At 42.2% G+C, this 23,538-nt stretch overlaps 1 long non-coding RNA gene across 1 annotated transcript; it reads left to right on the plus strand.

The window, feature by feature from the left end:
• Positions 1-8,646: 8,646 nt before the first annotated feature.
• LOC145551581 (uncharacterized) lies at positions 8,647-9,355 on the plus strand. Its single transcript, XR_014087450.1, has 2 exons — positions 8,647-9,197; positions 9,267-9,355. It is a non-coding gene; the product is annotated as an uncharacterized LOC145551581 (long non-coding RNA).
• Positions 9,356-23,538: the final 14,183 nt, after the last annotated feature.

Raw genomic sequence — 23,538 nt, forward strand, 5'->3', positions numbered from 1 at the left:
TAGTACTATAAGAGTATCATATAAAACCCCAATAAAAAACCTTACAACTTGAGTTTCTACCTTAGCAAAATGGGTAAACCTGCTTGAATACTTACACGGCCATTAGTTCTGACTTTTCTCTTAAGAAGGTGATTAGTGCCAACAATGCTTGTGCTGGACAAATTTGCTTTGAAAAATGTTACGTGGCATTCTGTTAACTGGCCAAAGCCAAAATCCAATATTTTAATCAGATCAGTCGCTTGGTATTTTTAGTGCAATACAGTGTTGTACACAGCCCAGCAGTCTATAAAAGGGTCCACTTAATATTTTGTGGCACTTAGATATGCACTACAGCGAATATTCATGTCTATCCCAGTGGTCCCATCGAATGTAGTTTAGTGGGAGTTAGGGGAGTCCAGTATTTACTTTCAGCCGGCTGAGGGGAGAAGAGGCTATAATCACAGAATAAAATGTAAATGTGAGGGATCTAAGTGAAGTATTGAAGCCGACCAGAGCACAGAGTGGATATATAAATTACAATCTGTCTGACAAATTTTTCTCATCTGACATTATGTAAATGGACGTCTAAGTGACTGGTAGAATTGGAAAGAGAAATCAGTGCATGAGGCGATAAGTGAGAGTGGCTGAAAGAGTGGTTCAGATACTCTGAATTTAGGGGTTGATAATTTGATCATGCAAAATATATTCATTACATAAGCGTCTGTGTTTACTAATAGAAGACAGCGTGTTATATAAAGTTAATATTTATTAAAAGTGAATAATAGCTGGGAGTGAATTTTTGATTCATTGGATGCTTTTTTTTCTTGCTTTCAGGACAAATTAAAAGTGTATTCTATGCGATTGGTTTCTGGTTTGGTCAATATTGGAAGTAGAACATTTCAGTGGCTTAAATAATAGATAAAGTTCTGACTTTGAAAACTTTTACATAAAAATGGTATTTGATCAATACTGGTGTAACATTTCTACTATGCTGGTGATGTCAGATATGAGCCTGGAGGATCCTGACAAAAAAAGTTAAATACTTTAACTTAGTTTCAGGAGCAGGGCCACGCCCAAACCACACCTCTAACTCTCCAAGTGGCCTATTTATACTCCGCTCACCCACTCTACTCAGTCTGTTGTGTTTCGTCATACGTCAGACCTGTGACTTCCGCTACGATTATAAGCCTACAATCCAACTCACCACTGAAAGCGACGTGGCTACCCAGCTCTTCCCTTCAGATTCAGACGATGTTCTTCAATATTCCTTCCGCCGCGGACATTCTTTTCCTCTTCCAGCAATTAGTCAGCTCCAAGTCTCGCACCTCATCAGTGCCGTTCCTACATCAGTTCGAGGTTCACCCTCCACCTCCAACATTCCAGTTCAGCGAACGCAGAAGGCCAAGAGACGCCAGACAGCAGGCTCGTTCTTCCGGGGCACCGCCCAGAGCCATTCAGCTGAACAACACCAGCACTTCCTCACCTCAGCACTGCATCGCAGGCGCATCAACCCATCCAAGCCTCAATTCCTCACCACCAACGCTCTCTACAGGAGAAACTAATCCTTTTCAGCCGCCCAGCAAGTTCACGGCCGTTTCCTCATCTACGATCCCCGGTGACGTCATTTCCGACGCCGGCTCAGACATCCACCCGAGTGCCAGACTCTTCTCGGATCCCCGCGAACTTCCAGAGCCTCTCAGCCAAGCAACACAAACATATCCTCATTTCAGCGTTCCTCCTCCGAAACTCAACAGTCTACCGCACCACCACCACCAAAGTTCAAACATCCCAGGCTCCCGCTTTGTCCAACAGCATCCTCGATGACGTCACCTCCACCTTCACTCGCTCCGATTCGGACCTCTACCTGCACTGACAGCTCCCCCTAGCGGAGCCAGGTTGTATCACACTCTCTGCCTGCATCCTCTCAGTTCAAAGACCCTTTCTGCATCGTCATTTCATTACTATAATCCCAAGCTTCTCAAAGTTCGAATTTATATATATATATATAAGTTTGTCCACTCCATAATACCTCAGCAGGTCAGTAGTACATCTTCACTTGTCTTTAAATACACCGCTACCAGTCTGAGCAGTAGCGATTTACATTAGGTTTCACTCTATTTCCAAACCGACTACCATCCGCCCTCCGTTCCCTTCTTCTCTCTTCGTTCTTCATCCCTCTAACATGCATAATCAAAGCTCCCCCTTCCGTCCCTTTCATGCAATAACATATTAGAAAATCCCTCTCCCGCTTCACCATTAATTTCACCATCAAATTCTAACGATGTTGTCGTACCTTGGCAGAAAAGATACTCCGTAGCGATCTGTCCAACACAAAGCCGAAGAAACCTCTAACCAAGATGCTTGGGTTTCTCAGGCCGGGGATCATGCGAGCATTATTCAAATAACCATCTCAAAAGCAAATCTCTACGTATTTTGACGTAAGCCATTCAAGTATCATAAACAATTAGCAGTATTCTTAGTTTACTCTCCGAGCTTCAGGGAGCCAGAGCAGAGACCTTAGAACCATAGCGATGTGCTCTATATTCTAGGTTTAAGCCAAACACAAGCACAGCATTTCGGCTCAGCCGGAGCCATCCAAATTATCTCGTCTTCTACAGAACTGAACCAATCTTCAACAGGCCGTCGAACTTCTAGGTCCCCGATTCCGGTGCTGCCACTCCAACAGACGATGGCAGAAGAGACGACTCTCTCAACAACAGAATCGTAGAGGAACTTCACATTCCTTAAAGGAACTTCACATCAAGTATCCAGGTCCCAGGTCTGAATTCCATAGCTATCTCTTCATCATTCTTCACATGATTCTTCAATCTAGAAGATCAGGCTCCCATCTACATCGCATGCTGTCCACAGCCCAGATATCAGGCAGCTTTCTACCTTTTTATCAAGGGCCATACCGGGCTCTTTCAACCCGAATCACCCCTGCATGTCTTTCACGCAGTTTATGCGGCAGTCCTCTGATCCAGCAACTACTCGTACCATTACTCTCCCTCTCCATCCTCGTTTCATCCATCAATCCCTCCATCCATCCCTACATCACTCATTCACATTCCTCCATCCATTCACCCACTCTTTGATCCATTCATTCATTCATTCATTCATTCATCCATCCTCATATCCATCCATTCACATCCCTCCATCCACTCATCCACTCACTGACTTCTTCATTCATTCATCCCATCGATCTATTCATTCATTCATCCACCCATCCTCATATTCATCCATTCACGTCCCTCCATCCACTCACTGACTTATTCATTCATTCATCCCACCGATCTATTCATTCATCCACCCATCCTCATATCCATCCATTCACATCCCTCCATCCACTGACTGACCCATTCATTCATTCATCCCATCGATCTATTAATTCATTTATCCATTCATTCATCCACCCATTATCATATCCATCCATTCACTTACCTCCATCCACTCATCCACCCACCAATTTATTCATCCATCCATTCACATCTCTGTCCTTCCCCCATCATCCCTCCGTCCATTCATCCACCCACCAAATTATTCAATCATTGATCCATCCATCCCTCTACCTGCATCCATTCATCCATTTCAGATCCATCCGTCCATCCAACCATCCAGATCTGCTTATCCATTCACATCCATCCCTCCTGCCCTCTATTCATCCACTCATTCATTCATCGATCCATCCATCCTCATTCTATACCTATCCACATTCATCCATCCATCCCTTTCTCTATACGACGAGAAATGGCTATCCCCCACCGCCCCTCCCCTTCACATCAACCCAAAACTCAGACATCAATCTTTCTCGAAAGCCCATCAACTTCTGAGGGCACCGACAATTGGGCCACACCGTCCCATACCCGGGGGGCAAGATGATCTGCAATACCTCAATGATCCCGGAAGCTCAGGCTCCAGCTGCAACCCGCCGCCCACCAATCCACATCAGCTTCCTTGCAGGATTCTCCGACTCCTCAGTCCCAGTCCTCTCCCAGCTTTTCAGAACAATTTCTTCACTTCAAACCAAGGTGAACGCACTCACTCCTACCTAAGACATTATTCTAATGGAGAGTTTAATTCTCTCTTACGGATTCATCCGAGGGTTTCTCTCCTGCATAGACATTCCAAATTCAATCTCCTTCCATCCATCCATCCATTATCTACTATCGTTCTCATCTCAATCGTCTCCTAAGCCCTAACTCAGTCATCTCACTTGTAGCCACGGAAGCCAAAAGTAGGCTAGATAAGATCACCAAATTCATTCGCTCAGCAAGTCAAGGCAACGGGCTCTCTAAAGCAGATATCACCCGCACTTCAAAGTCCTTTTCATTCACCCTGATTCCGACATTATCAGCACGTCTCAGGAAGGGGCTTCCAATTCAGTTTTACTTCACCTCCGTTCATCACGTAACCCCGAAACCACTTATTCTTCTCAATCGTACCCACTGAAGGTCGTTTCTAACAGTTCCACGAACCATGCCATTCATATCACTCCTCAGAGAAACCCTACATTCCAGTCAACACCCCTCTCGTTCAAGACTCACTCATCCTCAATTTCTCTAGCAAGGGCAAGTTCTCTCTCCTGCAATGACTTCTCTTCAACCCGAAGACATCCAACTCCCTCCGACGCTTGGCAGCCATTCCAGAAACAAACGGACGAAACAAACAGCCTAGAATCCATTTCACTTCGCATTTGAATTCATCACTACGGCAGCGAAACTTTGGGGACACGATCAGCGTAAGAAGCTTACTTTTTTCTATTCAGACTCATTCAGGTCTCAGCGCAGCATCAGTTCCAGGTTCGAGCAGCTCACATTTCAGCAACTCAGAACATCCCCGATGTTCCATCATTTCCTTCAAATTCCGACTCAGCTTCAGATTCAGAAATTCACTAATCTCCGATTTCTCAGTCTTCTATAATGTCCAACCGACTCCCCCGTTCCTTTCTTCAAGCATAATTCTTTATCCACCCATACTCGTCAGGTATTCATCGTCATAACATTTAGACATCAGTCTTCAGAGTAGTTAACCGATCAGTTCGCTTTCTCTCACCTACTTCATCTCTTCCATCCTCAACCCATATGAGCCCATCTTCGCATTCAGATCAGAAATTCAGCAACCATTTCTTCTCAAGGTCCACGCCTCACATCAGCATCCCGTAATGCAGTCACTTAAGTCCGGCCCAAGCTATTTTAGTCAAGTCCAGCATCTCTCTCAAACCTCATTCCGCCTATTCCTTCACGTAGGAGCCGCCTCTTCAACATCTACTCAGGCTATCTCCTACAAGACGGTTCAAGTTTTAGTTCGCCGGTCATCACAGGTGTACCTTTCACGCATCTGTATCACCTCTGTGATTTTTCACAACCCATTCCTTTCTCATCTCAATTCAAATCAGACACTTTTGGGGCTCCTATGTTGGCTCGGGAATAAATAAGAGGAACCGCCTCCCGAAGACATACCCCCACTCAGAGTGTCCACATCCCAAGCCCTCCGTCATTCTCCCAGACGACCGAATCAAGATCGTCCATCCCTTCATACTTTCATCCCTTCATCCCCATGTTCCCTCACCCTTTAATCCCTCTCCCCTTCATCCCTAATGCATTCATAAATAAATCTTTAAACGTACAGGTTTGTGGCGTGGTCCTTGCTAGTGAAAAAGCTTTTAACCCTTTTTTAAATGAGTAAAACAATGAAATTTAAGCTACTGTATTCCATTATTATTATTTGGTTGCAGATTGTTCAAGTATAGGTAGCACTACTAGGTTTAGAAGAAAAGACCATTTGGTCTTTCATCTAACTACTTAAGCTAATCAATGGTCCATGCAAATATACAAGCATCAAATGAATTTCTATTTTCTAAGTGCAGGAATAATGAGCTAAAAAGGCTGTTCAATTTCTTATTACTTTTTTTCAAATTCAGAAGTTTAAAATGCAAGGACAACAGTCTAAGCAATCTGGGAAAGCCTAGCCCTAGACGATCATGACATTTCTTTTTCTCATTTTCTAAATCTTTAAAGAATTATATAAGTATTGGTCCTATGGGAATATCCAGCCATCATTGATGGTTCAGAGTCCCAGAAATGAATGTCTTTTTTTGAGAAATGTGTGTGTCATCCCCAAAACAAGTCCAGTTAAGGCAGTGTCCTTATCTGTTATAACATGTAGCAACATCACCCGAAAAGACATTCTCAGAGGAAGAAGCCATTACTTCCACAACAACAAAGAAGGCAACGGCCTTTAAACTAATGAACCCTGCTGCAGAAGCCCATGTGGTGGGAATGGGGTGCATGTTGAATAAATAGGGGTCCATCACATCTTTTGTTGGACAATGTCCTCTTATGGAAGTGTGCATGGGAGGAGTTAAAATGACTGAATTATTGGACACTGTCTCTCAGGTCACACTGTTGACCTGAGAGAAGTGAACAGGACTGATACACCTTTGGTTTTTGCTCTGAAAATGGTCCTTATCTAAGACCTTATCAAATGGTCTTAACGTACCATATTCAGGTTATGCTGTTATGGATTTTGAAGTTGAAGGGGTAAAGGGGTTGTGGTTGTGAGAAATGTCTGTTCCACACATCCTTTAATTGTTAGGATGAATGCCACTAGTGCATGCTGGAATGATGTTTTCACCAAAGGAAAATCTTTTCCTCTCCAGAAGCTTAAATTCCACAAAGCGTGGAAAGAGGCTTTTGCTGTTTGCCAGCAGACTGTTACCACAAAGACTGATAAACAGACAGTCTTTGTGGGTTTCTGGGCTACGTCCGCCCTACTGGCCACAGAGGAGTTCGACAGAGGAGTTCGGGTGCCCCCAAACTGTGAAGTTAAGGTTTGGGGACGAACATACAAGAACGCAGCAGAATGAGTGGGGTTGATAGAAGCTTTGCCTGATGCTGAACCTTGGGGAGTAGCCAGAACCTTGTCTATAGTCAAAGCAGGAAGGGTCCCGATCAGGGTCTGTATCCTAACTATAGGACGTTATCAGAAACTCGGACAGCTGTACTGGGTGAATGAGTCTGATGTCCAGGGGACCAACTACCTTTCCTTGACGATGGGATCAGATGGAGTGGTTGTAGTTGCTGTGGTGGAGGCAGCTGGGGTTGCAATGTCCAAGGAGGAGGTGAGCCAACTAACTAACTGTAAAGGCTTGACCCCACAGAAGGCCCTACTTCAGAGATGGTGGAAGGTGTTTGCAGTTAATGAAGAGGAATATGGAAGAACTGACTTGGTTCAACACCAAATCCACACAGGTGATACACTACCCATTAAACAAAGGTATCGTCCCTTACCACCACTCATGTATAAAGAGATCAAGACTCTCCTGACAGATATAACAGTTGTTTTCAAATACAAAACAGATTTTCATGCTTTTTTGCTGGAAACTAGAGGTGTGCCGATCGATTGGTCACCGATCATAATCGGCCAATTTTCGTGAAAAGTACATGATCGGTGATCAGCGATCATTGGCACTTGTTGCCGATACCGATCACCTGCATCTCATTTCTCAGCCTGCCTGTGCAGCTGGTCTCCTCTTTCCTTCACACTGCGCAAAAGCGCAGCAACAAATCCTAAGCGATGTGGAACTATGACGCACTGAGTGAATGGGGAAGTTTGCGAGTTGCGGCAGAAAATTTAAGCAGGTCAAAATGCATCAACACAACGGAGCTAATACGACATAAAAACAATGCCATACTTGATAGAGTTTGGCTACATCGAGGGTCACTGAGGTAAAAAAGACATATGGAGGATCAGATAGCAGGTAAAGCAGCGCACAGCTACAAACACTCACCCGGATTAGCATGACGGTCAGAAAGCTAAACAAATAACCTGTAAAATTATTCAAGTCTTCGAGCTGCGATGTAAGACGCTGGTTCTGCTCTCGCTGTTGAACTGCTGCTACGCACTACAGGATATTTCACAGATGGAGCGCCGCTTCTGCTCCACCTGGTAGTGACTCTCACACCGAACCTGTTTAAAGCTGCAGATTCTAACCCAAAAAAATACATTTTATACAAGTATTAAAACTTTCGCTGTCCTAACATGAGACAGATAATCTCTAAAAAAATAATCGATCTCCTCCCTGTTCTGCATAAGTACTCCGCTCAGTCAGAAACAGCCACTCAGAACTAGCAGTAATCAGCTAGCCGCCATGCTATCAGGAAGTCTTCATTCAGTAACTCAGGATTGGTTATTGTAATGGAACCTGTATTTGCCTTTGTAATGTTAAGTTTTATACTTGAATTTTTTGGGCAATGTTGAGAGGTTTTATTTTGGCTCTTTGCATTATTTAGCCTCTTCAGAGCCTCCATATGTTATCAGTCTGTTAAAGATAGTTTTATTGATAGCAGGACAATTTGCACAATGCCTGTTTTGTTTAGTTTTCTTCTTGGAAAAAGTTATTAAAAACATGTTTTTATCTAAATTAAGGTGAATTCCTTTTTCCACATAATGTAAGCGGTAGTGTTTATGATAAAAAAATAATAATTATGTGATCGGTATCGGTGATCGGCCCTCATGGGTGATCGGTATCGATATCGGCAGGAAAAAACCTGATCGGCACATCTCTACTGGAAACCTTATTGAAACAGCTATCACAGCTTCATGTACAAGGACATTTTTTAAAGTATTTTTGAATTGGACTGATACATGGTTCAGAATATTTTATTATTCTTAGTGGTGAACACAGAACAGAATAAGAGTAGAAGATTCTAATTTGATGAATGTGTTGGGATCTGGAGGAGGTTTGTTGGTGCTATTTTTCAGTTTCTCCACCAGAGGGCATCCTGGGGTTTTCCTGGAGGGCGTGACCTGCGGCTCCCTACCTGCACACCTGCCGCCACTTACCCTCATTTGGAGGAGTATATCAGTAGGGAGCAGTGTTAGCTAGTAATGGTAGTTATTAGTGAGCTCACCTCTGACCAACCTGATCCTTGTGTAATCCTCTCTGTGTTGCCTCTTCTCAGGTTATACCTCCGTGAAGCCTTTGGCTACCTGAACTGCCAGGATTACTGGCAGCCTGATCTGTTCCCTCGAGACGCTGTGGACCTCTTTGCTGTAGCAAACCTGCATCAAACCTCCCGGTCGGCAGCTCCCTCCCGGATCCAGAAAGAACTTGCTCCTCCACTCACCTCTCCGTCCTCCAACGCAGCCTCCGCCCTCTCTTCACCACCAGCCCCGGAACACGGTAGCCTTTCCCCTCGGTCCAGTCCACCCTTCAAGTAAGACTATTAGTTACTTCAAATTCCCACAGCACCTGAACTCACCTTACCGGTCCTCTTTGTATTCAGAGATCCAGCACCCCACCGTTGACAAGTTCCTGATCCAGACCCCTGTACACTCTGTTGTACTTTGTTTCGTAATAAAACCTTTAAATTATGCTTGTCTCCAGAGTTGTGTTCTACGTAAGTGGGTTAAAAGAATTGAACCCATCATGACAGAATGATGAGCATTTTACAAAGCATAAAATGCTCATACATTTGATATATATATTTAGTAATGCACACATATACAAATATAATACAATATATTATAGAAAAACAATGATTCAATAATGATTAATACAGAATATTATGAGAGCTGAACTACTTCTTTCCCTCGCTATTTGTTTATTTAAAACTTTTTTCTCGTTATCTAGCTGTCGTAGTGTTGACAATTAGTAGCAAAGCACTGCATTGCTTTTTCTTATATCACACATACATTAAGATTTTGAACATTATATAAAAAACGGGTAAAACCAATGGTATTGTCAGCGAGCAGCTTTTTGCTCTCCAGCACAGATGGGGTCAGACCATTGTTCCCAACAGCCTGTCATCTGAGAGCAACATTTGTTTCAATTTATCCCAAACCGTCTCCCTCTGTTTTTCCACAGCAAATTTATGAAAAGCATGATCACAACATGAGAACCCTCTTATTTTATTATTGCCGGGTGTTAGAAAAGCCTTTCAAACGATATGTCTCATGGGACCAAACATCATTTACAAACCGCTAATGACTTGCAAACACTCGTCTAGCCTCCGGTGTCGATCAACGCCTCTGCTCACTTCTCTGTGGAGATGCTTCCCAAATCCCACCAGGAGGAAACGTACCCTATTCCTTCAGCTTGCAAATAATAATTCTTAAAAGTCGTCCCGTTTATACCTGTCATTATCATGGCCATCTGATGGTTTTTAGGTGTGTTTGCTGCCCCATATTCAAATAAGATGTGCACATATTCTTCACAGCGATGGATTAGGTTTGGAGTATTAATAATTAACCAGGCAATATTATTATTACACTTTGCATCCTCCGTGTGGATCAAACTCACTTCACCATGGGACAGCTAATGATGAGTTATCAATAAAACATTTTCATAATGTCAGAGACACATGTGTAGATGCAGCATCTAATTTTACATGGGGCCGACTTGGTCATTAGTTCACTGCAGCATGAACACACCACCATCAGTGTGTACTGATGGTGGTGTGTTCATGTATGTGTGTACATACATGAACACACCACCATCAGTACACACATACATGGAGGAGGTAACAGAAGTGGCCTGACAGTTGACATCAAACTGCTTGCTCCTTCATTAATGTTAATCATTTTGGTACTGCAAATAAACCAAATCAGTGCACCTGTATGCAAATACCCTACATTTTATTTTTTAATGGAAAATGTGTTTTTGTTTCCAGCACTGTAATTTGCATAGTAACCATGTTTATAGTGTTGGGTTTCTTTAATCTCAGTCTGGCCTGGATGAACAGCAGATAAGTCGACCACTCTTGAAGCTGTGCACAAAAAGTAAATATGGTAAAGATGCAGAAAGCAAAAAAATGAATACACAAAAGTTTTCCCTCTTATAATCAGAAATCATGCTGGCTTTTGGAAGCCTCAAAAGTGTTTGATGAGCTGTAATGAGGAGCTAAGAAAAGCACCTTCCAGAGGCAGAGAGAGGCACCTTTATTGCCAACCAGACATAATAACTTAATGCAAATTGTAACTAGTTAAGCAAAGCAAAAATAATATGATAACATTGTCAGAGGCAGATTGGTATTATAATGTTAGCTTGTGGAAATAATCACATTTTGGAGCTGATACAATTACATTATTTGTTCTGCTTGTATCATACACCAATAAAAAGCAAACATATTAGGATTCATGGCACTTTTCGCATTGCGTTATCAATATGTGGAAATAATTGTCTGCTGAGAGATGAAATTACATTATTGTGTATCTTTTTCATGCCTAATAAATAATGATGGATGGCTCTTATTTTCATCACCACCTGCAACCATTTTGTCTTCTTCTTCCCCTCACCCCCGCAAGTTAAAAATGAAAGCCTAAATAAAGGAATAAGAGGGGAGAGTGAAGAACCCCGAGCGACACGGCTCCTGAGGCACTCAGCGATAAAGTTTCAGCATCTGATGAAGGAGGGGAAAAACTGCACCAATAAGCTACACAGTTATCAACAAAAGTCGACTGTTTGCTCACTGTTTGTTTTCAGGTAAGTATGACCAGGAGGAGCAACCTGACAAGCAAATTGTTCCATAAGAGTTTTCGTACAAGTACTTTGTTACTGTACTTAAGTACAATTTTCGTGTATCTGTACTTTACTTAAGTAGATTTAATAATGGGTACTTTCTACTTTTACTCCACTACATTTTACAGTAAGTATCTGTACTTTCTACTTCACTACATTTCTACAAAAGTGTCGCGTTACTCGTTACATCCAAGTCGCATTGAGCTTTTTTTCCATTAAAATGTGAAGTTCAGGGATTTAAAGTGGCGCCGTAAAATCCGAGCAATAACGTGACTTAGTGTCTGTTGTCACCCATCGGCTCCACCTTTACTCGCACGCGGAGCTCCAGACATGTGCAGTGGTTTCCTCTGAGCGTCAGTAATATAATAGCGCTTCATAAATCATAAGATATGGCGACATGTAAAATCAGCAGCGCTTCGCTTTCACAGACGGTGGAACTTCGTCCAATTTTTAACGTCACTTGGAAGGAAAGCTTAAAGAAAGGTAAGATCTGTGGACGTGATGCTAGCAAAGCTAGCTGTACTGACAGACACACATGTAGCATCTGCGATAAAAAAAAAGTTGTCACTCATGCGCTGAATTATTGTGTGGAGGTTTTGACTGAGGTGTTGCATATATGTGACAACGCTGTGACCAAAGTCTGCAATATAGTGATATAACATTCAGGAACGATCCGATTCTTCTGGATGGATCTTTACTGATTAAATCTATTTCAGCTCTAAGTATGTAATATCTAGTTTTTTATGGGAATGTGGATCTTTGAGATCAATTTGAGAAGCAATTTTGAAAGGTAAAACTACATTTTTTTGTGTCACGTAGCGCGGGGTGCTGGTCTTGAGTTAGGTGGTCTAGACTACAACACTGGCTCCTTGGTTCCTTGTCCTCCTCCACTCGCCTTCTTTCCATCCCCTTTCTGTTGGATTTCTTTATAAATAAAAGCCACTAGTGGGGGGAAAAAGTGAAGTTCATGTTATGTTAGGACAGGAGACCAGATGTTTCCATCCCTGAAATTATGATGCATAGAATCACATATCTAAGTCTAAACTATGTTACAGAGTAAACTCAATAAAAACATGCTTTATCTGTGGCATTGTTCATTAAAATGGCACATTTATGATGTATTAAAATTAAATACAATTGGTACACTTAATGATATTAGCGATTAGGTAATGCATTCAGCAAGTACTTTTACTTTTAATACTTAAGTATTTTTAAAAGCCAGTACTTTTTTACTTTTACTTAAGTACAAATGTTAATGTGGTAGTTTTACTTAAGTACATTTTTTGAGTACTTTCTCCACCACTGAGTTTTACACTGTGACTGTAAATGTTTGTCTTACAAAATCTATGTTTTCTAGCACTGAGTTGTCAAAAATGCCTGAATAAAAGCAAATTGTAACAATGACAAATTGTAAGTGCTTATTATGATCTAGAGATTGTAATAAATTCTATAACAGAAGGCATTGAAAAGCTTTAAAATAAAGATATCTTCTGAAAAAAAGTCAAATATTTTGTGTAAATATTTCTCCCCTTTTGTGTTGAATTTCATTTACAAAATTTTGGAAAGTTCAACTTGCTAAAATTCACTTAGTAATTTTTACGGCTGTAAATCAAATTTGAGTTAAAATATCTAATTTTGAATCCGTTCGCCACCCAAGAAATCTCAATACAACACAAAGGTAATCTAAGAAAAAAAAAAATCTAACTTTAATGTAAAAACTGAGGTGATCCCATCCAACCACCATATCTTGACGTAAATCTCAAGATTATATCACCATGACTTACATTAAATTTCACAGTCACATTCTCACATTGTTGTCGTATTTTGTTGCTTTCATACGTCTGAGTGCAGTGAACCCTTTAGCGGGATTTTTCTCCAGCCGACAAATGTCAGGGTGGAGCAGGCACAAACCTCGTCCTCCTCCTGCTTTTTTAGTACTGCTTTCATTTCAGCCACTTCATTTGCACTTTAAGAGATAACAGAATTGATTAGCTGCTGCTGCCTTCATATAAACCGTTTTTCCCACAAACTACCACCAATCTCAGCTGTCGATACCCTCCTCAGTTCAGTTGCTTTAGTTTCGTTATATCGCAGTGAAACAAGGTGAGGACATTAACACACACACCTGCCAGTTAAATGGCATCGGAGAAATTTCTCAATAACTTCATAACTTCTTAAGTAATGCCTTGTGCACAGCTTGATGTACCAGCTTGTAGAAATTTACATTTTAATGAAATATTTGAATAAGCACTAGAAATTCACTCTGGCAGGTCTTCTGGTTCTAAAACCAACATTTCATGTTTGTGCTTTGAATGGCAGCATCAGGGAAATTATAATGCCACTCATCCAGATTACAGAAGCATCAGCGTAAAGTCACAGGCTTCCTTAATCGAGCTCCGCTGCAGGTAAACATCAGCCATGACATGTTTAACTGGTTTTTCACTTTATTTTAAGGGTAAAGGGACTGAGGGACTGAGGATAGGCATCAAAGTAATACTATTCAAATATAAATACAAAGGCAGTCAAGCTAAACACCTGTCATGCTTGTTTTAATATTAGGAATCCACATGCAGAACACAATTCAGGATGCGAATAATCAGTTAAAGTGCTTTATTTACAAACAGGTATTCAAAGTAGGTTCTCATATAACTCGTGGTGGTCAAAACATACAGGAACTCCAGGACGCTGATGAGAACAGATCCGGAGGAGAGTTCAGAGGCTATGGTAATTTTCAGTTCACTTGAAAGTAGTATGCTTACTCTTGTGGGAAACGAAGCAGCCAGGGCTGAGGCGCTCAGGATCTGGGCTAGAGTCTTGGAGGAGGATCCCACCAGACAGCGAGCCCTGGTACCGGCAACAATAAGTAAAGTCTGGAGGTGGAGGGCGGACAGGTAGTCGGACTTGAATACGTCACGGAGAGCAAGCGGACTGCCAGCTGGGATTCTCAGACACTGAAGAGGTTTTCAACGGAGGAAGGTGAGTATAGGTCTTGGGCACCAATGGGTACTTATCCACGGAGTCACAAGGAAACTCAAAGTCAGAGCCAGACTTGGAGTTGCAGAAACATCTGAAAAGAACCCAGACAACAAGAAAGCGTTATTTCAATTCTACTAGGAAACACAAACTCGATCTCAGGAGGGCTCAGAGTTACCATGACTGGCCAACACTCCAGCGTCGGTATGCTGGCAGTCGACATCTCTTGAAGCCCCGCTGAGGAGCAGATTGGGAACCGGTGTGACAGTGACGTCAGCACTCCAGTCCTCCCGACCTTGCCTCCACGGTGCCATCTGGTGGTGATGGCGAGCAACAGGAAGGACAACAAAACCCAAAACAACCCAAACAATCCAGAATCCCAACAACAGCAGCTTGACTTTAGTCCGCAGACAGATTTAGTCTGTAGACTAAAGTCTTGTTTATTTGGATACTTACAGACAAAACTGTCACAAATTTAAAAATAATAAAAAGAAATTAATAAAATAGACAAACAAAAACAGCATACCCTGCAGGACTGAATCCATAAATCTCTGGAACGTCTGAGCCCAAGGCATAAGCAAACTAAGCTGCTAGGGGTCCTGGACATGGAGCTGATTTTTTTTATAGTACGTATTAATTTTTATATGAGTGACAGTAATAATTTTCATTATAAACTTGAGATGTTTTATACAATAACATATATTTTGTCAGGTAGAAAACATTGGTATGGGTAAAATCAAAAACTAAATTGCTCTTGTGGTCCCCCTAGTGGCTGCAAGAGCACTAAGAACAATGTGCGCATATCCAAACCTCCATAATTGATGTCCAGTGGTGACATCAATTATATGTAAGTGTAGCAGGATGTAGCCTGACCTCCAGGACTGAGGACACCTGCATCCAATTAACTTCCAACAGGGGTGTGGAGTATAAAAGGAGGCTCTTTCACCTGTCTCTTTATGGTCACGCTTCAATATGAGTGTAGCTTGTTTGATTTGCACTGGTCATAACTTGACTAACTTCAGTAAGTATTGTTTCTCCTGCATAAGATCTGAGATGGCAGTTGTTTAATTCAAATTGTTTGTGGATTTAGAAACTGCTTGGAGTCTCCTGCTTGTTTGGCAGTAATTCACCTCCCCAGTTGATCATAGCAGCATAGAAGGGATATGTACTGTTTATTCCATTCATATAGTTCAATAGTACTAAAACCCTGACAACTGTTTGTACATAGAAATCACTGGCAAGCGGATCCTCCTGCTGCTGTTCTGTCAGAAGGAGCTCATCCAGCTTGTAGGTGAAAACTGCTTCTCCCTCTGCATGCTACCATTTGCCTAAACCACCATATTAAAATGTCTTTTCTTTTCAAATAAATAGCTACTGCAGCTTGGTGGAGACCTTGCTGCTTCGTTTCCCCAGTTTTGTTCGTCTTGTTTGCTTTGGGTTGTTTGGGATTGTTCTGTGTGGCCTCTGGCCTTGCTGCTGTAGCAGCCTTGGTTTTAGATCTAAGAAACTTAATTGAGCAAAAGTCAATAGTGAACAAATGAATTAGGTTCACAGAATAACAATCTGGTTGTTAAATAGATACAAGCAAAAATTCACATTGTTCACAAGATCACTAGGTCTTCTTAAAAAAGTCTCGATTATTCCCCGGTGTGTCTCGTTCCCTGTGATTACCTCCTGTGTATTTAACTCCACCTGTTGTCCTTGTCAGTTGTCATAGTAGTCAGATTGCTGTTTGCCGTCTTAGTTGCACTGTGGAGTCCTGAGTCAGTGTCGGCTCACGTTGTCAATCTTTGTTCATTCAGTTGCTACTGATGCTGAGCCTTTGCTGCCTGTTGTCTGGACTGCTGAGCTAAACCATTATTCATCTTACTACCTGGATCTCCCTGCATTCTCTACCTCACCACCACCCACACTTCATGACAATAACAAGGCAGTTAGTGATGCCAGATCATTTTATTTTAGCAATATTATTCATCAGAACAAAAATAATAAAGTGTTATTTAATACTATCAGTAGTATTGTCTCTTCCAACACATCATGTTTCATTGACCTCAAATGTCAACTGTAATGTGTTCCTTCAGTTTTTTTTATAAAGAAGGTGATGGACCTGAAAACCAATATCTTTGAGCTGCTCTACTTTTCCCGATGAGCGGAGCGGAGCGGAGTGTTCGGATTGTTTTCTTCTTTTGTTCCAATGACATTAAATGAACTGACTTCACTAATTGGTAAAATGAAACTTTCTACTTATTCATTGGAAATATTACTCCCCTCTCTGCTTGTCCAGGCTTTAACTTCCATCGGTCCAACAATCTTGTCATTTTTTTTTTAAATTTCCTTTATTTAACCAGATGAACCCCATTGAGATCCAGATCTCATTTTCAAGGGGGGCCTGGGCAGAAGTCTGCAGTGCACAGCAATCTGGTTACAAAACAAAATTGATTAATACATATACACAAGTATAAAACAATTTAAAAACAGTGACACTGTTTAAAAGAATCTCGTTGCCTGTTTTTAAGAATCACTCGAAATGAGTCCAGTGAAACCAGTTCTGACATGTTGAGTTCAGACTGGAGCTGATTCCAGGCTGAAGGAGCATCACACTGAAAGCTTGCTTCCCTTTTTCTGTTCAGCAACGTGGAACATGCAAAAGAAAAATGTTGTTGGAACGTAAAGAATGGGAATTAACAGATCTATGTAAAAGAGAGTTTAAATATGCTGGAGCCAAACCGAGTAGAGATTTATAAATCAGGATCATCAGGTGATTGTTTCTCTTAAAGGAGGCCATTCAGCTTCTGCATACAGTTCACAACGATGTGAGAGACTCTGCTACCGGTTACAAACCTTAAAGCACAACGATACAGTATTTAGTGACTGAAGGCATTTGGTCGAAGCTTTCATATATAAAACATCTCCATAATCCAGGAGTGGCAGGAATGTTGCAGCCACCAGTTGACTTCTAGCTTTAAGAGGGAAACAAGATTCATTTCTGTAATAAAACCCAATCTTCATTTTTCAATGTTTGTAGCAAATGTGATTTTTAAAAGAAAGCTCTTTATCTAAAATAAAGCCAAGATATTTATAATTTCTGACAAACTCAATTTGTGTCCCTACAGCAGTGGAGGGATCTCTGATAGTTTCCTAGCGTGTGAAAAAAACATTGCCTTTGTCTTATGCACAACTTCATAGTTTGTAAATGAGCTTGAACTATAGTAAAAGGAGACTGCAAGTACTGAATCGCCTGTACAAGTGATGGAGAACAGCAGTAAATCACTAAATCATCTGCATAGAAATGATAAGAAGCATTTGACAGATTTTCACACAAGCTGTTTATATAAATAAAAAATAAAAGTGGGCCAAAAACTGAGCCCTGTGGGACACCATTTAAAACTGTACGATTAGAAGAAGTAAAGCCGGCCAATTAAACTCTCTGGGTTCTGTTTGACAGGTAATCAGCTAACCACATGGTGGCTTGATGTGAGAGCAAATCCTGTGTACAATGTCAATTAAAAGCTTGTGATTTACAGTCAAATGCCTTTGATAAATCAATAAACAGAGCAACACAATGCTTTTTGTTATCAAGAGCCTGAATAAGATCATTAATAACCTTTAAAGTGGCAGTAACAGTACTATGTTTCTTCCTAAAACCAGACTGGACATTTTGTAAAACACAATTGGAATCTAAAAAAATCTTCAATTGATCTGCAACTAATTTTTCAAAATTTTTGCTAGGATACATAGTTTAGAAATTGGTCTGTAATTATTTACCTGTGACGATTCTCCACTCTTGAATAGAGGCAAAACGAATGCTGACTTCCAGACACTAGGAATTTTATTAGAGATTAAAAATATGAGACGGTGGCTCTGCTATGAACTCTGCAGCTAATTTTAGAAACAAAGGATCCAGGTTATCTGGCCCTGCTGATTTTTTGGTGTCCATACTTTTCAATTCTCTGAGAACCTCAACTGGACAAACGGGAAAAATTAAAAGTGGTGAAGTTACAATCATTATTCAAAAACTGCTCATCGGATTAATTTAAATTATAAAATAGAGAGCCAACAGAAATAAAATGCTCATTAAAACAATTTAAAATTGCTAATTTATCAAACACAATTTTACTTTTATTCCAAACAAAATTTGGAAAGTCACTCAGTGGCGCCTGATCAGCAGCTGATTTCACTGTTGTCCAAAATTTCTTTGGATTATTAACATTTTTTGTCATCTCTGTAAGGAAATAGTCTGACTTTGCTTTCCTAATAAATAAGGTACACTTATTCCTCAATTTCCTATAACAAAGCCAGCGCTCTTCAGTTTTATTTTTCTAGCCCAGCTGCATTTAAGCAGATCCCTAATATCAGGAGAAAACCATGGGTTATTTCACCCTCTTACCCTAATTTTACGTACAGGAGCATGTTTATTTATTAGTCTTAAAAACTCTTCATGTAAATACTGCCAGGCAAGATCAACATTGTCAAAAAGAGAGAGCCTATTCCAGTTACAATGTAGCAAGTCATGGACAAAAGCTTGTTCATTTAGGCATTTTAAATCTCTTTTGGTCAAAATACGTGGCTTAGGTTTTGGTAACTTGAGATTTCTGACTGTACCTACAGCACAATGATCACTGAGGTCGTTTGCAAAAACTCCGATCCCTGTATATTTATGTGGGGCGTCATAATTAAATCTAGGAGTGATGATTTGTCACAAATCACCAGTCCGAGATATCACTTCCCCTCAACTACTCACATCTTTCCCCAGTGCTCTCCTTGTGGCTTTGCAGGGTTTCCCCCAGTGTATTATAAGCCTGGCAGCCCGCCATGCTTTACCAGCCCCACTGCCAGGCTAAGCATTGCTTGTTTATGTTTTTAGGGGGGAGGGAGGGATCACTTATTTATTTTTTTTAAGCAAGCATCTCTGTTGCTCTGAGCATTTCACTAGCGGAGCAGGTTTATTCCTAAAGGATGGATTTAAAATAGATAGGATAATAGATAGGTTTAGTTTATGTATTTAAAGCCGGCAGCACATGGACCATTAACACAGCTGGCATCTCTATGCTTTGCCTTGAGCGCTGCCGCTACTTTACTTTACCTCAGCGGGACCGCGCGCGGCTCCCTTCACTCAAACTGGATCAAATTAGTGTAACTATCCATACAGACTGAACTGTATGGATAGTTACATCGACTTACTGTGAGGAATTATGTCTCTTTGGAGAAATGAAGGTAGGAGTTAAAAACCTGCCGCGTTAGCTCTGGTTGCGCAGCTCTATGTGAACCACAGGAATAACTTGTAGCGAATTCAGAGGTGCGGTGAGAATGATTTATCTTTGAACAAAGAATTATATGGCCCGTTTACATCTCAACACGCTGCCCAGCGTACGGTTCTGTCTTCCCTGTGTAGCGTAGTTGAATCTGCGTTGTGTCTTGTGAAAATAACAGCCAGACAACAGCTGAGCTGAAGGCACTTTTAATGCTCCTGCATCCAAACAGCAGAAAATAGTGGTCAAAACAGGCCTTTTCTGATCAGTGCTCCACAGCGCCTGTTTAACCATGAACAGTACTATTTTCAGCACGTGGATGTAGCATTTTCATTAGCAATGTTTTATGAAGTATAAGAGCAGCTAAATGTCTGCCAACACGGTTCTAGCACTGTTTAGCAAGGTTCGAGTGCCCCAAAGCACATTATTTACAAGAACATATTACTTATACTTAAAATGCACTTATTAAACACAGAAAACAAAACTTCATACCTTCTCCCATGGAATCCGAACAGAAAGAGCGCGACGGAGAGCGTGGGAAAACCTTTCATAAACTATAATGGTATGACCCGTTAATTTTTCTCCTTAAACCCCAAATTAACACCCAAAACAACAATATATGAACTCAATATGTTCAATAGTAGAGAAAACAATTCACATTTTCATTCACAACACACCACATTTAAATAGAAATAATAATTTTGAAACAGGAAGTTACCCGCTGTTTGCAATGGATTTGCTGTCTTCTCAAAATAAAAGCTACCAGTGCTCATACGAGTTCCCACCGGAATAGCTTATCACTTGACAATCTAGTGTAACAACATCACACTGCTACACCTGCAAAGTTTATGTATGTAGTCCCGGTTGACCGGAACGTTAGTGATTAATGAGGTGAGGGTTCATCTGCATGTTGAACGCTAACCTCATCATGCAGATTCAGCCCATTGAGGAGCTTTCGCACTCTTCTCGTTGTCACGTATCACGCTGGTATTATATTTTATAATAATAACCGGAAAAATACTACTAAGTAGTAGTATTTTTCCGGTTACACGATGCATCAAACCATATCAGATGCTTTGTCCACTTAGTCAAACAGAGTTGATGCGCACAGCTGCGCGGAGATCTGAAAATCTGAAAGTCTCATTTTTATAAATCCATCATAACTGTAGAAGTTTCATTTTGTGTGTTTTATTTCTCATAAGTTTACGGTAATTAAAAAAATTCCATCCATCCATTTTCTTCCACTTATCCGGGGTCGGGTCGCGGGGGCAGCAGCTTCAGAAGGGAGGCCCAGACTTCCCTCTCCCCAGCCACTTCTTCCAGCTCCTCCGGGGGAACCCCAAGGCGTTCCCAGGCCAGCCGAGAGACATAATCCCTCCAGCGTGTCCTGGGTCTTCCCCGAGGCCTCCTCCCGGTGGGACGTGCCCGGAACACCTCACCAGGGAGGCGTCCAGGAGGCATCCTGACCAGATGCCCGAGCCTCAACTGGCTCCTCTCGACGTGCAGGAGCAGTGGCTCTACTCTGAGTCCCTCCCGGATGACCGAGCTTCTCACCCTATCTCTAAGGGAGAGCCCAGCCACCCTGCGGAGGAAACCCATTTCGACCGCTTGTACCCGTGATCTCGTTCTTTCGGTCATGACCCAAAGCTCATGACCATAGATGAGGGTGGGAACGTAGATCGACCGGTAAATCGAGAGCTTCGCTTTTTGGCTCAGCTCTCTCTTCACCATGACGGACCGGTACAGAGCCCGCTTCACAGAAGACGCTGCCCCAATCCGCCTGTCGATCTCCCGTTCCCTTCTTCCCTCATTCGTGAACAAGATCCCCAGATACTTAAACTCCTCCACTTGAGGCAGGACGACCCCCCTGACCCGGAGAAGGCACTCTACCCTTTTCCGGCTCAAGACCATGGCCTCGGATTTGGAGGCACTGAGCCTCATCCCGGCCGCTTCACACTCGGCTGCGAACCGCTCCAGTGAGAGCTGCAGATCACGTTCCGATGAAGCCAACAGGACCACATCATCCGCAAAAAGCAGAGATGCGATCCTAAGGCCACCAAAACGGATCCCCTCAACACCTCGGCTGCGCCTAGAAATTCTGTCCATAAAAGTAATGAACAGAAACAGTGACAAAGGGCAGCCTTGGCGGAGTCCAACTCTCACCGGAAACGAGCCCGACTTACTGCCGGCAATGCGGACCAGACTCTGACCAGTCATACAGGAACCTGACAGCCCGTATCAAAGGGCCCAAATGGGGGGCAGCAAGTATGCCCACTCCAGCCCGGCGCCTCTCACCGTGGGCAACTCCAGAGTGGAAGTACGTCCAGCCCCTCTCAAGGAGACTGGTTCCAGAACCAGAGCCATGTGTCGAGGTGAGGCCGACCATTTCTAGCCGGAACCTCTCAGCCTCGCACACTACCTCTGGTTCCTCCCCCACCAAAGAGGTGACGTTCCACGTCCCAAGAGCCAGCTTCTGCCGAGGATCAGACCGCCAGGGTCCCCTCCCTCGGCTGCCGCCCATAGCACAATGCACCCGACCCCTTTGGCCCCTCGGAGAGGTGGTGAGCCTTGCAGAAGGGGGACCCACGTCTCCTCTTCGGGCTCCGTGGGTAAAAGCCCGGCCACCAGGCACTCGCCATCGTGCCCCACCTCCAGGCCTGGCTCCAGAGTGTGGCCCCGGTGACCCGCGTCCGGGCGAGGGAACGCCAGATCCAAAGTTTGTCTCCATCATGAGGGGTCTTTGGGCTGCGCTTTGTCTGGTTCCTCACCTAGGACCTGTCTTCCTTGGGTGACCCTACCAGAGGCATAAAGCCCCAGACAGCATAGCTCCTAGGATCATTGGGACACTCAAACCCCTCCACCACGATAAGGTGGCAGCCCAAGGAGAGGAAAAAGAGAGGAAAAATAAAAAAATTTAATAAGAAAAATCTAGTTATTTCCACGCAGTGTCCAGAAAGAGGTGTTCTGCCTGTTACCTAACGCTGCTTTGGTCAGCAACCAGCGTTATTCATGTGCTTTTTTTTAGGACATATTCTGTGCAGTTTGGACAAAATATCCCGACCAAATTTGTAGTCAAACAGTATCTGTAGTAATAGTGACGGGACTAATGTCTTGTTTACAATATGATAACAATATTGGAAACGGTAAAAGTCATTTATGTTAATATGTTTGATTAACAAAGCAGCTTGATTAAATAAAATTTACTGTAAACTTCTGAGAAATAAAACACACAAAATGAAACGGGTATGACGGATTTATAAGAAATCTGCTGAGTAAGCAGTATGCGATGTAACATCGATGCGCATTACCATATGGTATGCTCGATTGACGGGTATGCCGGATAGTCAGAACACCTGCTAGCTTTACCGCAGTCATAAACTCGACCAACCAGAACAGTTTCTGTGACTCTTATTAAAAACTCAACAAACATGAAATGGAAGAGCCAATGCCACATTAGCAGCAATGGATTAAATCTCTCATTTGTCGCGCATCTCTGCGCAGTGCAGCGGATTTAATTCATCGTGCAGGGCCGGTCTGAGACTGTATGAGGCCATGAGCAGAATTTGACTTGGGGCCCCTCTTGCTGCTAAAAACATCTGCATCTCTAACAGCTTCTGTGTTAGATTTAATCTGGGAGAAGCGAGTAGTTTAATGGGCCAACCTAAAAAGCAATCAGTTATAATTGCAGTCTACTAATTTGTATTTGTTCAAACTCAAAAGATTAAACTCACAACTTTGCATCAGAGAACATCTACTTCTTGAGCCAGAGTTGACTTTACAGATGGCTATAACAGTTGCAAAAAACAGTTGGAAGCT

The sequence above is a fragment of the Poecilia reticulata genome, chromosome 5 (assembly GCF_904066995.2).
Source record: "Poecilia reticulata chromosome 5, P_reticulata-male-v2, whole genome shotgun sequence".
In the NCBI taxonomy this organism is placed as follows: Eukaryota; Metazoa; Chordata; class Actinopteri; order Cyprinodontiformes; family Poeciliidae; genus Poecilia; species Poecilia reticulata.